Here is a 16,393-nt window from a genome sequence, read left to right as displayed (position 1 = left end):
AAGATAATGTAAACGTATAGATAGGTCTGAAAATTCCCAACGATGTTAGAACTGTCACATTTGCGATGCAAATTTTTGGTCGTTCCCTCCGCAGGACTCGAACTCGTACCGCTGTGACATCTATGGCAACACCGCCTGCACAAAGTCCAGCGCCCTAGACCAATGGGTCAGCTAGGCTATATAAAAATATAGCTTTCGCTGGCCGGGTCATTCCTCCTCGTAATATTAATCTAGGGCTGTAACTTAGTACACGTTGTATGGTAGTACGGGACAGTTCATTTAGGTGTTATTATGTAGGAGAGAGAATCAAATTAATGATGCATGTCACAACAAATCAATATTATACAAACGTCTCAGAATGTGACGACTCTTTTCGCTACACTGCTCCATCGGATCAAATTGATACAGGGAAGATAATGTAAACGTATAGAAAGGTCTGCAAATTCCCAACGATGTTAGAATTGTCAAATTTGCGATGCAAATTTTTGGTCGTTCCCTCCGCCGGACTCGAACTCGTTTTTATATAAGCGTACATTCGATACATAATGTATTTAAACATCTATTCGGTGTCCTAAATATTACACTATGTCCATTTAAGGTCATCATTAAGAACGATATGAAAATTTAGAAAAAAAAAATAATAAAAAAGCATTAAATATGATCAACCTTTTGACCTTATACATGTGCCATTTAAGGATCTGACCTGAAAAGTTGAAAAATGATTTTTTACATTAAAAAAACAACATAATGTGACCGTCAATAAATATGTTTAGGTATGGTATTAAGAGAAATACGAAAATGATGGTTTTAATTTCTTTTGCTGTTGACATTCAATGTTATCCTATTCACAAACAATCTGTCTCCTTGTATGAATAAAGTTGTTGATGTAGATAGTGATCATGTTGTATTGTTATATATGCAGAAAAGAAAGACAAACCTATAAATGGATTCATATACATTACTTCGAGTGTATTTTAAATCACTTATGAAACATAATATAACATCTACACAACAACATGTATTACAAACATGTGGATTTATTATCACTGGCAGCATAGTGAACCCAACACAACAAGATTTCAAACTAGTATTCCCGCACATATAACAGAACTATTAATACTAAAATGTACACATTCATAAGTAGTTCACCAAATATCGCGAAATGAATTCTGTTAATTTTATTTATTTCACAGAATATAAAACACATTTTCAAAAATGAATTCAACTTGATTAGGTCATAAAAAATAATAGTTAACCATAACCTATTCGGTCCCTGCACTCCGATATAGTAGGAAATAAATTGCCCACCAATATTACATCTTTATGAGAGTATGAATTGTAAGAGACATAATCATCAAATTATCAACGCTGACAATGTTATTGCACAATTTTTGATTGGTGCAAAATACGGTTGTTATCCCCCTTTGTATATGCATTGAAACTTGAAAGTTTGTAATTTTATTACAATATATATTTCCTATAAGCTACCACATATGACTAAATATTCTGTTTTAAATTTCTGTATTGTAACTAAAATACAATAGAATAAACTGCAAACTGGTATAATGATCGTTGTTCGAACGCTGAAAGAAACATAATTGGGTCGAAGTCTAGGAAATCTACTTACATTTCTTTCACATAAAAAAAAACAATATATATTTGTGACTTTGAAAAAATACACAAAGCCGTCATTGTGTGAAAGAAGGAATGAGTACTTGAGACATACGACAGCGTCAAATTGGGGGATTCCTAAACTATAAATAATCTTGTGTAATAAAAGTAAACGGCAGAGAAAGACAAAGCTAAAACACACGATAACTAAATAGTACGACATGAGCATTATGGACTCACCGTATACGTAGCTAAACTCTGGATTTCTAATGAAATCCCCCCCCCGAAAAAAAACCCTATCGTCACCAGGAACAAAGCAGAAAACATAAAAACCTACCGACAAATAGCTTTATATAAAGTACGAATCAAATGCATAAATATTGAATATGAAAGCCTGAAAGTAATCATATATAATATCACTATAAAAAAAAATAAAAGAATTGAAACCTTGCGTAAACAAGTGACCCTTCATTTGAAGAAGAACATACTCATTCTCAATTATTTATTCTAGCGGTAGTATAATAAAATAAGGAAACATTGAAAATTCTGAAATTGTGCAGTCGACACAGTTTAATGATAACAATCCGGGAAGTGGTACGTATACGTATGTATACTAATGTGCACAGTACAAAAAAGTTTTGGCCAATACTGATATATTTTAAGCGAGAAACAAATACAACTATGGTTCTTTACCTTGAAGCTTGAAGTCTACATTGGGTCAAAATAATACAAAATTGCTAACAAGGGTTATTGATCTTGAAATACAAAAAGCGAATACTTTTTGTGTTTAAATATTGTCCCAGTGAATTAAAAAAAATGTTTGTTTGTTTGTTTGTTGGGATTTAACGCTTGAGCAGCAATATTTCAGCTATATTCAGGTCACGCGATGAACATGAAGTGGATGGTAAAATGAACATGCAATGATGAAATGAAAAATGGGATGGGACACAAGGACAATGGGGTCGACAAATTTTGATTGCCACTAGAAATAGGGAGAGAAGGGTAGGATCGGGCAACTTAGCTTCCTGTGGCGGAGACCTATGGTTCTTACTCCGGGAAAATACCACAATAGGGGTATTTAACATGCGAGGATTGTGGCATTTCCCCCATACCTTGTTAATAGAAACTGTCAATAAAAAGAAATATGCGCATAAAAGAAAGGGTTACAACTAAATAAGGTTCTACTGTAATTAATAATACATTTGGTGGAAATGTTTATATTTATATCAGGTAAAACCACGTAACAATATGTAAAATTTCCCCATGTTTGTGACTGGTGCGACCTTCAAGTCATCACAAGGCTTTCAACATATTTACCCAATTTCTTCCGCATTCATGACCGTCAAAGTATATGCTATAAGTCACAATTAACGATTATAGAAACATAGGAATGGAGGGTGGGGGTATCTAAGCTAATAAGTTATGAATAAAAGCTTAATTATTTTTCCCATTCTTTTTTTGCTTAATTTTAAGTAATGGATTTCTAATTTATCTCCTTTATGCTTACTTATTTCAACCTGGGTATTGAAACTCAATAAAGACTCAAGTTTTATGTAGCAAATTGTTTAAGTTTAACATCTATGAATCATTGACTGTTTTTTTTTATATCTTTTCTTGAACTGTACTATTAAATTTGCGATTGATATAATCCACACAATTTATTTCTGAGGCTTTTTCCTATCGTGTCTTATATTTGGACATATCTATTCCATATATTTCAAGACTTTAATCTCGGAAATAGATTATAACCTTCATTACACCCTCTTAACACTTTCCGTGTATCGACAAGTTGTTATCGCTTGATTCATGTGAATAAGGTCATTGTGAACTCAATTCGGAATATTTTTCGAATTAAGTCTCTTAAGAGACTGTCCGTGTAGAAAGCTGGCAAATCCTATAACATGAATGCCACATGGAAAATTCAATTTCGACATAGTCTTGTTCCAATGTAATATTAACCTCATGATAAATTACCTTATAATGTCAGAGACATTTTTGCTACATCAGAAGTAGATGACTCATGATAAAACAAAAAATTATCCCCTTACTTAACGTTTGTAATGCTTTTTTTATCATTTCAATCTTTTTATCATTGCAGATAATTACAAACAATCATTTATTCTGCTTAGATAACATTCATTTGTGATCTCAAATGAATGAAAATGATTAAATTTTGGCATGTGGCAAACAATGTCTAGGCCTTCCACTAAAATTGTGTTACAAAACCCAGATAATGTACACAGTGTTTGTATTCCCAATAGACTCATCTGAGCTTATACAAAAATAGGAGATGTGGTATGATTGCTAATGAGACAGTCATCCACGAAAAACTACGTTACGAACAATTAAACCTCTACGGGTCACAACACATGTTCATTAAACCAACCACATAGTTGATAGGCAAACTAAAACTCATGATAACTTCAAAGTGGCTGTGTTAAAATAACAAGGTTACAAAATATATAATGTTAAGAATATCCAAAAGAAGTACCACATAACTATCCGGAAATAAGGTATCAATGAACACAAGTTTAATGAACGGAAGATATTCAACAAGGGTTTTGTTTTAGATTGATGAAACTTTAAAAAGAAAAGATCCTATTTGCTTAAAAATGTCAAATTGCTTTTTCATGAGCAATTCGGCGGGTGTTTCTAGAAAAGCAGAGGACGCTTACCCTACCGGTGCACCTTGTCCATGCTCCCAGTTTTTAGTGCAGTCCGAGTTGCTCATTTACTTTTGTTACTTTGTATGTATGATTTTAGTTGCTTTATGTTCTTTGTTGTGTATGTCTGTTTTCTATGTCTGGTCTTTGTCCCTGGATTACATTCTTTTGATTACCGCTATAACTTGCAATTGTTTAAAGTAAAAAAGAAATGTCGAATTACTGTTTCAGTGTTTGTTGTTATAAACACTTTAGATAACTTAAGATATAAAATGCCGAATGAAGTATTTTATAAAAATAAAAACACAAACTAGATTACGTTTTTTATTACCAAAGTAGAAACTTAAGATCAAGAAACTATGGTTTTGCAATAAATATTCCTGTTATGTAATGACATCAAAGTTGAAATTAGTTTTAAATACACGACATGTGTAAACATTGCTATCAAACTGAAGTGCTTTATTAATTGTAGTGGTTTTGGTTGTACTTTGTAGATTTAATGCTCAGTACTACACACGAGTCCAAAGATAAAACGACACACAAACTGAATATAGTTGTAGTCAGACCAGATACTAATGGGTCAGGGAACTGGAAATTTAAAGTGAAAGTAAACTTTTTTTATTGAATATAAAATCATATCATGTAGATCATGAAAAAAAATTAACTTAAAGTGATATTATAAGAGCAATGATTAACATTGTAACGATTATGTGATTGTATTGTATTAACAAGTTACAACAGACACATTTAGATTTAATGGTTAAAAGCTTCATGATTTTGTTTGAAGATTATATGCCATGTTTTACGATTAAAAAAATGCAATAGTAGGAACCTAGTTTATTTACCTTTGAGTATTGATCGCAATATTTGTGATTTAATCGCTAGTATTCACGTATATCAAAACAAAGACCTTTTCAAACGAAACGCAAATTGTAAATCAAAATAAGGAAGTTTAATTACAGAAGCAAATGTTGGTCGTTCCCTCCGCGGGAATCGAAGAACTCGTTCCGCTGTGACATCTGTGGCAACATCGCCTGCACAAAGTCCAGCAGGGCCCTAGACCAGTCGGTCAGCTAGGCTATTAAAATATAGCTTTCGCTGGTCGGGTCATTCCTCCTCGTAGTATTAATCTAGGGTTGTAACTTAGTACACGATCTATGGTAGTATGGGACAGTTCATCTAGGCGTTATTATATTATATTTATATATAAATGGTCAAACAAAACCAAGCATGGATAAATAAATAAAATCAAAAGACTTTATATACTGCTAATTCTCTACGGTTTCGATGAAATAGACAATAATTGTATGATAGGGTTATTGGACGATTATTGGCAAATAATGTTCCCGAGAAATTATCTTCGAGTTGGTGAGTTTAATATCATGCTCTGTGAGGGTCAATATTCACCTATATTCTTGCAATAAAATTTATACTATAAAGTAATTAAATTCTAGTAAAGTACTATTTTTGTGGTTGAAGTGTAATTGACGTACTGTTCTTAGAATGCACTAGTACCAATATAGTGGTATTAGCATTGATGCAATATGACTTTGTAGTTTCCTTTGATGATGTTATTTTTTATTAATAAAGAAATGTTCATTCAATTTAATTTATTCTTTTAACGTCAACATGAACAATTTACTCAGTCCTGTGAACTATCAAATGAGTCCTATACTTTTATGTCGGTTGAAATTTCTTCACGACTGGGACATTAATAGAGATTCGGATTCTTTTTCTAAGGGCTCTATGTCTTTTGTTTTTGCTACTTCATTTTGTTAACCAGACAGCAATTGTGCAATGCAACAATCGACATTCGGAATATCTCCGTAATTTTCCTGGCATTAAAAAAGCAAGTTACGTATAAAATACAAGAATATATTGCACAATGATTATAAATGGATTTCATAGGAGAAAAAATGTAACTATGATAATAAAAGGAATATAATGGATGAATGCTTATTATACTTTTTGTTAACCTTGTTACAACAATATCAATTTTTATTAGACATTCAGAATTAATAATTTGATTTTCTCTTCTACAGCTACGTTAAGGGTTGATATGAACTAACATTGAAATCCATGGTGAGTTGATCATAAACGGAAGCATACCGTTGTGTTTTTTTTTGCATGTATTAACCGCTTCCGTAAAATTCATTCTCAATAATCGTATTTTGTCTAAAATAAACAAACAATTATTCATCTTTAATCATCCTTTAAAGTACTTTCTAGCTAATCACACAACAGACAAGGTTATTTTCCAAAACAAAAAAGAATTTATTTAAGGAATGACTGCTATATTTTATGAGGAAATAATCTCAATCACGTTCTGCACACTAAATACATGTAACTTACGTATTTCAGTCATTGAGAGTTAAAGATCTCTAACGTATTACAACAGAGAAATACTGTTTTTCTCATTATACTAAACAAATGTATTGGCTTGTCCAGTATTTGGTATATTAATACACTAGTTTGTATATTTTAACTATTTATAATTTAATATCGAAAGCGGGCCTAATGCATTTTAAAGGAAAGTTTTTTGCAAAAATGGTTCACTCTAAAAATGGTTCATCTATGTAAAGAAAATACATGATTCAGTATTTCCGATTACTTTAAGTTCCAAACAAAATATTTGCAATTCAATCAAACAAAATTACCACCACCTCCAAAACGGCCTATATCTTAGAACAGGAAGAGAAAAAAAAGTTATCAACTTTTTTTTTTTGCTTCCATATTATTTTTTTGCATTCTTTGACTTTCCACATGAAAACTCTGGTACGCAAAGCGGAATATTCGCAGATTTTCACCGGCATAACTAGCTTAATTTTAATAGCATAACGCTGTTTTATTGATTGTATTTGTTGTATTTCAAAGTACACGTACATTATTATTGTTTTGCCACGAGCGAGTGTGAGTATGACGTATACTACAACTATTTTTGACAAACAACGTTGTACGAGTTGTACGAAGAAAATGGTAAACGTAAAACAAACATTATCAGAAAACAATACATAAAGCAAAAAGTTATTTAAACATTTAAATATTCTGGTTCCATGTCGTCGATACTTGATTTGACTACATTGAATAAAACGGATTTTACACAATTAGTGTAAACTTATTAAATTTCGCATTTGCTATTTTTCACAGATTAAGTCCACTGAACATATTCCCGGGAATCATTTTAGCGTTATGATCAGCATTATATGAAGTTCAAAGTCAACTGACTACGCATTTTGCGATTTTTTGTACACCGCACAAAAGCTCAAATCAATACATTGACAGTATTTAATGTAAAAGCAACACATCATCAGACATTTTAATTAACATCCACTCTACCAAAGAATTTATACCATATATGAATGAGAGATATAAAGTATTTACTAATTATGTATGCACTTCGTACATATTTGCTATGCTAGTATATACTATAGTAGTACTGTAATCGTAATACGATTTCTAAAAGTTAAGGAAGTATATTTTTGCGTGGCTATGGTTGTGTGAAATTTCTTCAGCGACTTTTTAAAATGATATAAACATGGTAAAGGTGCCTTAACTATAACAAATGAAATGAAAAAAAATATTTTGGGTTTCGTCTATGCATGTTTATAAGCATACTTTATGAGCAAGACAAAATAACTTATCAGTTCCGTGCTTGTTCACTTCCACATTTAGTTTTGCTATAAATCTTCTCACAACCTCCTAGCTTTTTATATATTTGGCATTCACATGGAAGTAACAATACAACGGAGATTATTCTGTAATTCGCACATTGAAATGAAACACCTTGGCCTGTGCGATGTACATCTAAAATGTAGAGACCAGAAAACTATATACCTTCATTGTAGTAGCAAGAAAAAAGTTTTCCTGTAACAGATAGTACCAATACGCAGCGCATGAATGCCTCTGATGTAAAAACGTTTGAGAAAGGATCACTCTAAAGGGCGGCTACAGGATGTCAAGGTGAAAATAGAATTAAATGCCGAATTAAGATAGTCAAATCAATTTGTAGAATTTGAAAAAAAAAGGTTTTGCGTTATTTAACATATTCAGCATTTTTGTTAAGATTTTATGGGAGACGCCGATTCTCCTTCATGTGATAGAAATCATATCTCCATTATATTTATAATATTCTTTGCGATAATAATATCAAAGATTTTTATCATAGTTAAAAAAGAGGTTAAATATTAAGAGATATCAGTAGTAGAAAACTTTGTCGAAGTTGAAATGAAACGTAATGTGAACATCTTTTCACACATTTTTAGCATCCAGTAAAAGGTTGAAATGGTCATATAATCGTTTTGTTTACATCAAAAAAGCCCGTTAACTTATGATGTTCTTTACATATTTCACTCGCCTTGCAGAGGACGCTTACCCTACCGGTTCACCTGATCCATGCTCCCAGTTTTCAGTGAAGTCCGAGTTGCTCATTTACTTTTATTACTTTGTATGTATAATTTTTATTTACTTTATGTTCTTTGTTGTGTACGTATGTTTTCCATGTCTATTATTTGTCCCTGAATTACATTCTTTTGATTTCGTCTAGAATCCTAGTTCCATTGATTACTCTTTACATGTAGTATTCGTGATATAGAAAGTACTCGAATTCGTTTATTCGTTACGAAGTACCTCTATATAATATTTATGACATTTGATTACCGCGTTTTTGCCGCTTTATTCGTCTGTGCAAAAACAAATTGATTCCTAGTTCTTTTGTTTTCTTAATCTATTAATTTGAAGGTGAGTGTCGTATGATACAAAGTTTTGTATTGTTCATTTCTTATGTCTATTCTGTTCATGAGTTTATTGATAAAATTGTCCAGAAATCTTTTATGACTAAAATCTGTTAATAGATTGTAATTCCACTCTCGACTGCCAAATCAAGATTTAATAATCTCGAATATAATTGATACTAATTTTATAACACAGCTGTTTGAGTGCAATTTCTGCAGACCAAAAAAAAAAAAAAAAAAATGCATTACAAATTTAACATTGCTATATTCGTTATGAAGCTCTGAAATATTTGTATGCTTACGTCATTGTCTTATGTATTATGAAAATCATGATCAAGCGAGTCATATGTATATTTATTTATTGATGAGATGTAATACCATACAAAATGTACTACTAGGGACTCAAATTTTTACATGTGTTTAATTACATATATCTAATATTTTTTCCACAATAGCTGAATTTTAAAGGGAGAAGGTGTGATCACGCTAACATACTAGGCACGGCGCATTTTGTGCCTAAGCCAGGAATTTCTGGCATATGTATGTATTGTGTTGTTTTCACTGTCAGTTTACTTTTATGTTGCTGGAGTATGTAGGGGCAACTATTTTGTTGTACCTATGTATAATGATGCTTTTGAGCCAGCTGCAGCCTACCCGTGGTATAAGGATTTCCTCGTTGTTTATTTAAGACAAATAGGTGGCCATGGACTGATATTTTTACCCCGGTGAGGTTGTTGTCTTTTTGGTATATTCATTATACCTATTCTCATTATAAGTTAAAATTTTATATTTAAGGAATTAGACGGCCACCAAAATTAGTTATCATATAACCTAGATGGGTACTTTATCCAATCAGAGCTGCTATCAGTCAAATTTCAATTTTTGTAACGGTTACAACTTCCTTCGTTACATTTTTACTAAGATAGCAAAGTATCAGTATTTTGTACATTTACGTCCTTATCATCTCTCACTCACCAAACAATCGATGGACATATTGTTACATAAAAAAGGTTTTTTGAGTGGTAACACATGCAAGATCATCCAATTTCTCAGGAAATCATTACTTGCTCTTTCACCGTTACTGACCTTGATCTTGGTATTCTGCCTACGACATGCAACCGTTTTCACAATTGATTCGCTATGCTGCGCTATTGAAACAACTCTGAATTCCTTGAACACCATAAATATACAAGTTTGCATAACAGGCTCCGGAATCAGGGGTATGAGGAAATGCGTCTTAAAAGGTCTCATACCAAATTCAGACATCAGTCCTTGGTTGAAAAATGCGAGGTTTCTTCTAAAATGATTATTGTATATTTATTAATTGTTATTTGTGCTGATGTGACCGCTGATTAATCGATTATGAAGCAAAAGCATGCACATGTTATTTAATCTCCACCTGTACATGTACATTCACGCCGCAGTGATAGAGGGAGGTTCAGCGCATTGTTAGACCTAGATTTAAACTCCATTTCGTTTGAAATTCCTGTACTCAGTCAGGACTTTCGCGGTACCAGCTGTTCTGGGGGTGTAATATCTATTTTGCAAGATTTGTTTTGAACTTGACTTGATATATAGATCGGATTAGTGTTCGGTAATTTTGTTGCTACCCTTTTTTTCATGTCTCGTCTTTATTCTTAGAACAAATTCTTTTGATTTCCCCAAACTAAGATTTATCTTCAACTAGAAAGCTAAAAATGGTCTCTTTCGGTTTTGAGGTACATTGATTGCTCACAAGAGTACTTGATCTTAAAATACCAAAAATTAAGACTTTTGGTGTAACAATTTATCATCATATCAAATTGATGAAGCGCCTTTTGGGACACATTTTTGTAAATATTCCTTTTATTGGACTAATCCGATTAAAAGTAAACAAAAATGAAAATGTAATTCTGTTCGTTTCATATTATGTGGATCTACAAAAAAAAAAACAAATCCGAAAGAGGAAATGATGGAAGCTATGACACACATAACACTTCGGATCTCATATTGTACATCGATATACCAACAGTACCAACATAAAACTTGTAAACATGTGGCTGTAATGAAATAGGAAAAGTATCCTCCACCGGAAGGAGCCAAATTATGAGAAATCTTGCACTGTTTAAGAATTCATCGTAATTTTGGCAAGCTTTGGCGTATGAGTTGTGATATGTAAACTTCATATATAAAGGACTGTTGCCACAGATGAAAGGAATATTGACGAAAAGGAATGAGAGGTCATCACGTTTGTCATACAACGTATTCATGAGTTTTCGACTGACCTGTTGGAGTAGGTCATGATATGAGGAACTCTTTATAAATGTTGTCTGTAGCGTCCTTAATCTCAGGAGCTCTTCAGATGGATGTAATGTATAAAATCCCCGAAACTGTAATTGTTTAAAGAACACAAGTCATCTTCGTTGTTGAAACTTAGCTCACAAGATCTGGCTAAACGAAGTTTCTACTTTTAGCTTAGGAACATTGTCTGTTAAGGCCAACTATTATTGCATTTGTCATGCCACTTTAATTTGATATACATGTTCTTCATATCAAGTATATATGAAGTCTTAGATTATCAATTTAAAGATGAAAAAATTAAATAAACATAAACATAAACTTTTTTTATCTCAAGCTTATTTCCAAAAGTGTTTTCTTTTCTTTCCGAGGCTGAGACAAGAATTACGTGTTAGATGGTGAAGTTAAAGGTCAGATTGTTACAAATCTTGAAGTTGTGGTCTCAACTCCTATTTTGTTCGATAATTCTCTTAATGTTGCACAAAATGTAAGCACCATCTAGCAAGATCTAGAAATTAATCAAGTTAGTTGAGTTCCGGTGAGAAAGTTAATAGTCATGGTCTTCTAAGCTATAATTTACAAATGTGTGTTTACATTTTGTACAAAATGGACAAAATGAATTTCCTCCATTTGATATTTATATATTTTTCCTTATTGATACAGCGAAAGACAAGCTTCCTGAATACGATACTATAGGCGTATGCATATGATCTAGACCATAAACATACAAATAAAATAGCATGAAACATATGCAAAGGTTGGTTTGTAATAACTTTACCATCAAGATATAGTGGTCAAAATACGTTCAGATTACGTTAACATTTAGAAAGCAAGGTTATCCGACTGAAAATCTATTGTTTGCTTTGTCTCTGGTTACGTTAATATACAAGTGCAGGTTTATAAAGCAGATATCAATAAATGGATTGTAGTGTGTCATAGATGGAACCTTGTTTGAAAATTAATATCAAGTACAATATAAATCCTGCGGGGAGTTCGCCCTGTTATGTAATGGTGTTAACTGATAATAATTCACTCAAGGTAGTTGACGTGTCTTAACGCTACAGGCGAGTGTAATTGAATTGTTATATAGGTGGATGGGTTAAACTAAACACAAATTCTTGAGAAAAGTATTAGATCTAGGGAAATAGACATATTGGTTTCTCTGCATTACTCAATTAGGAAATAATAATCATTTAAATGGCGCAAACATGAAAGTTGATGAAACAGTATAAATATAATATAATATCATTCTATCGGTTTTGTTTTTAACATCTTTAGAGCGGCCTCAACTTTTTCTAGAAACACCCGCCGAGTTGCTCATAAAAGTCAACTGCAGGATAGACAAACGAGGAAAGGAAAACCATGACCCGTTGAATAAATCAGTTTTCATGGTGCAGATGGATACACCATAACGATCCACAAGTTCACGATGACGATCATAAAACTTCTATACTGATGACTCCAATCTTGTAGCAACATAACCCTGTTCCAGAAGCCTATTTGTTAGAGTTCTAGCGCGATGCCGGAAGTCTGCGTAGTTTAGGCAAGCTCTGGCATAACGTATGAATTGTGATATGGACACTCCATATTAAACAACGGTATGAATTGCGTTGGTATTTCCTATATTTGTTAGAATTTAATTTGAGTTCCCTTGACCATTTAACCATTTCCGCATTCTTTATCTTAGCAATTTGTGCTATGATTCAAAATGTAGAGTAATATAGAATTAGGAATAAGGGTGGGTATACGTGATAAACGAAATAAATGAAATACATAACTACTTCAATTTTATTAACTTAATACCATATCTCATTTCCAAGACTTTCATTTATATTCACTTTCAATATATTGTTATTTGGTTTTTTTTTTACAATTTTTTTTCGATCCGGGAGATATTACAGCTTAACATTGACTTGATTTAGTATCCATACAGTATTGTAACATATTATGATACAATCGTTATTTTTTGTTTGATCATTTTTGAATTGACAAAAAGGTTTCCAAAATGATAAAATGAGGTGACTTCAAAAAATATAAACATTGTATAACCAACACATGTATCTATAAAAACCTATTAAAGAAAGAAAACACTGGATATTTCAAACCCTAATTTATTTCACGATATCTCTTAGACAGTTATATAAATTTACTTTTTTGACTCGAATTTTATTATACCTTTTTAACAAAATGATAGATAAGAATTTTTCTATTCGTTGCTATTTGTTTCAGGTTTTTAAACAAAATACATATAAAAAGTAAATTTTAAAATTTTAATCGTCATTACATAATTCTTATTATTTCTGCATTTGTATTGGACATGTTTGACATCTATTTATTTGGCATTTCGATATAACTGAGGAAAATCTGAACAGAACCATTAATAGTATGATCTTCAAAATTAAAGATAACCTGTTTGATAATTAGGTCTATTTTAGAATACTAATGAAGTTGTCACCTTAGCAATAATAAAACGAGGAAGACAAGTATCAGTGAAGTATCAGAGTTGAGATAAAGCAAATAATTTTCGATAAAATCACACTTTTCAACAAATGCTGGTCACGTACACGGCACATGTGTTTGTGATGTATGATTTTGCAAGGTTTGAAACAAAAAGCAAAACAGGCAAAGTAAAAAAAAACCATCTAAAATAAGTTAATTTACAAAAGACAACACAAGCTGACAAATCTCACAGACAATGTAAACAATATTAAAATTAAGACAACATAATTGTTCTTAATTAGGTTGTCATAGGATGTATACTTAGTGCTTTTGTATAATTGATGTCTTTGAAAATATTCTAATTACTTTACTTTTGTCATTATGGAACTCGATATTGCTTAATATCGTAGTAACCTACGGGGTGTTTGTGCTTTCAAACAGATTTGTTTTTAAATTTCAGTGTTGAAGCCGATAAGGATAACTCGAAGTTTGCAATCACAATAAAAAAATAACAATTCAACTTTGTGGATATATAGATTGGGTGGTTATCATATACACGTACCAGTAAATAAAGTACATTAATAAATCACCGGACTGATAAACTTTAGGCAAAAGTAAAAATGAACAGCCAGTTTGGCAAGTTCCGTATATACATAAACTGGCACTTTCAAGGCAAAAACTGGAAAGTTGGAAACAACCCTTATTGTTATAAATTGGTAGAGGTGTTTTCGATGGAAAATGTGGGTTAAACAGATAAGGATTTATAGCACACAGAGCTTTCAGCATTTATCATATGCAACTATATGTTTTGTACTGAGTGATTCACCGTCGTCGAGTTCGAGGTGAAGACCTACATAGGACGCACAGAACGATGTCAGTGTTTTCTTTAATTTATAATTCTGGTAGATGATGACTGCAAGCCATTTTACAGTTTTAGTATTGTAGGCGGAGGAAACAATGTCAATATATCGATATTTGAATAAAAAGAATCTAGCTCTTATAACTTACGTTGCTATTCCAAAATATTGAAGAAAGTCTGGGGTCAGGGGACACATTTTAAGGTCATGTGATATCAAAACATTTTTATCAAACCATGTGATGTAATGAATTGCATTTCCAATGTTTGGTGTTCTAATCACTTAACATTACTTAACAATATACATACCATATGCAGATGTTTATAATAACTTATTTGCAGAAATAAATAAACAATCTCAATTACGTAATGTGATTACCGCAAAAGAAAGGTGATATCAAAAAGAAATGTTTTCGGTTTACCAATACATATTCCTGTTATATAACAATTCCAAGGTAGTTATCAAACATCGTCGTCAAATTCATTTGAATTATTAAATATGGTGAGATTTTGTTTCTTACAAGCTATTTTTTGGTAATACATGTATTATCACACACAAAGACTACTATTTCGGATTCCAAATAATAAAAGAGTTTCTAGGAAAAGTGAATCAGTCCTAGTATTTTCTCATATGTCTTGTCCAATTATATCTCAATTAGTTGAAAGAGTAACCAAAAGAACCAAGATTTGATATGTCATAAAAAGAATTGATTTCATGTATATAGACAGAGAAACATAGCCAGACACAACAAAGAGCAGAAAATATATCAACCATAATAAACTGTACAAATAATCAAATATGAAATATTGTTTCAAAAGATATGTTTATCTTAAAATTCAGCATCAGAAAAAACCTAGATTTTAGTTTGATACGAAATTAAACATTAGATATCTTTGTTTCTCCAAAACAGATGGCACACCTAGATACAAATATACAGTTCCTGGTAGAGTTTCCACAAAATTCCAAAAATAATTCCAAATTATCTTCCTAATAAACAGAAGAAAACGTTTTCAAAATGCCGGAATTTTTTATCGACAACTTAGTGTGCTGGACGCGTTTTACAACACACGGCCGCCTTTTCAATGGGAACAAATTGTGCTACTCTACTTGCTGACCTATTCCGCCATTCTTCTGAGGCTGATTTTATAGCTGATCTGATCCGAAAGAAAAAAAAACACCGTTTAACTAAATCCTTTAATCTCAGTTTCCGCTATATAGATGACGTATTATCTAAGAGTAATCAAGATCAAAGAGTAATCAAGGGAACCAATGTTATAGGGGTAATCAAAAGAATGTAATCCATGGACAATGACCAGACATGGAAAACAGACATACACAACAAAGAACATAAAGTAACTAAAATCATACGTTATACAACTCATACGTTATGCTAGAGCTTACCGAAACAACGTACACTTTTTGTATTGCGCTAAACTTCTTACAATTATGTTCTTGGAATAGGGTTATGTTGGTACAAGATTGAAGTCATCACTACAGAAGTTTTATGGTCGTCATCATGAACTCGTTGATTGTTATGGTGTATACATCTGCACCATTAAAACTAATTTGTTCATCGTCATAGTTTTCCGTCTCCTTTCGTCTACCCCGGACTTGAATTTTTATGAGCAACTCGGCGGATGTTTTTTTTAGAAAAGCAGAGGACGCTTACCCTACCGGTGCACCTGGTCCATGCTCCCAGTTTTTAGTGGAGTCTGAGTGGCTCATTTACTTTTGTTACTTTGTATGTATGATTTTAGTTACTTTATGTTCTTTGTTATGTATGTCTGTTTTCCATGTCTGGTCTTTGCCTCATTTG

The sequence above is a fragment of the Perna viridis genome, chromosome 14, assembly GCF_037379345.1.
Source record: "Perna viridis isolate PV_CMFRI_1.1 ecotype Kerala chromosome 14, ASM3737934v1, whole genome shotgun sequence".
NCBI lineage: Eukaryota > Metazoa > Mollusca > Bivalvia > Mytilida > Mytilidae > Perna > Perna viridis.
This window is presented reverse-complemented; position numbering follows the sequence as displayed.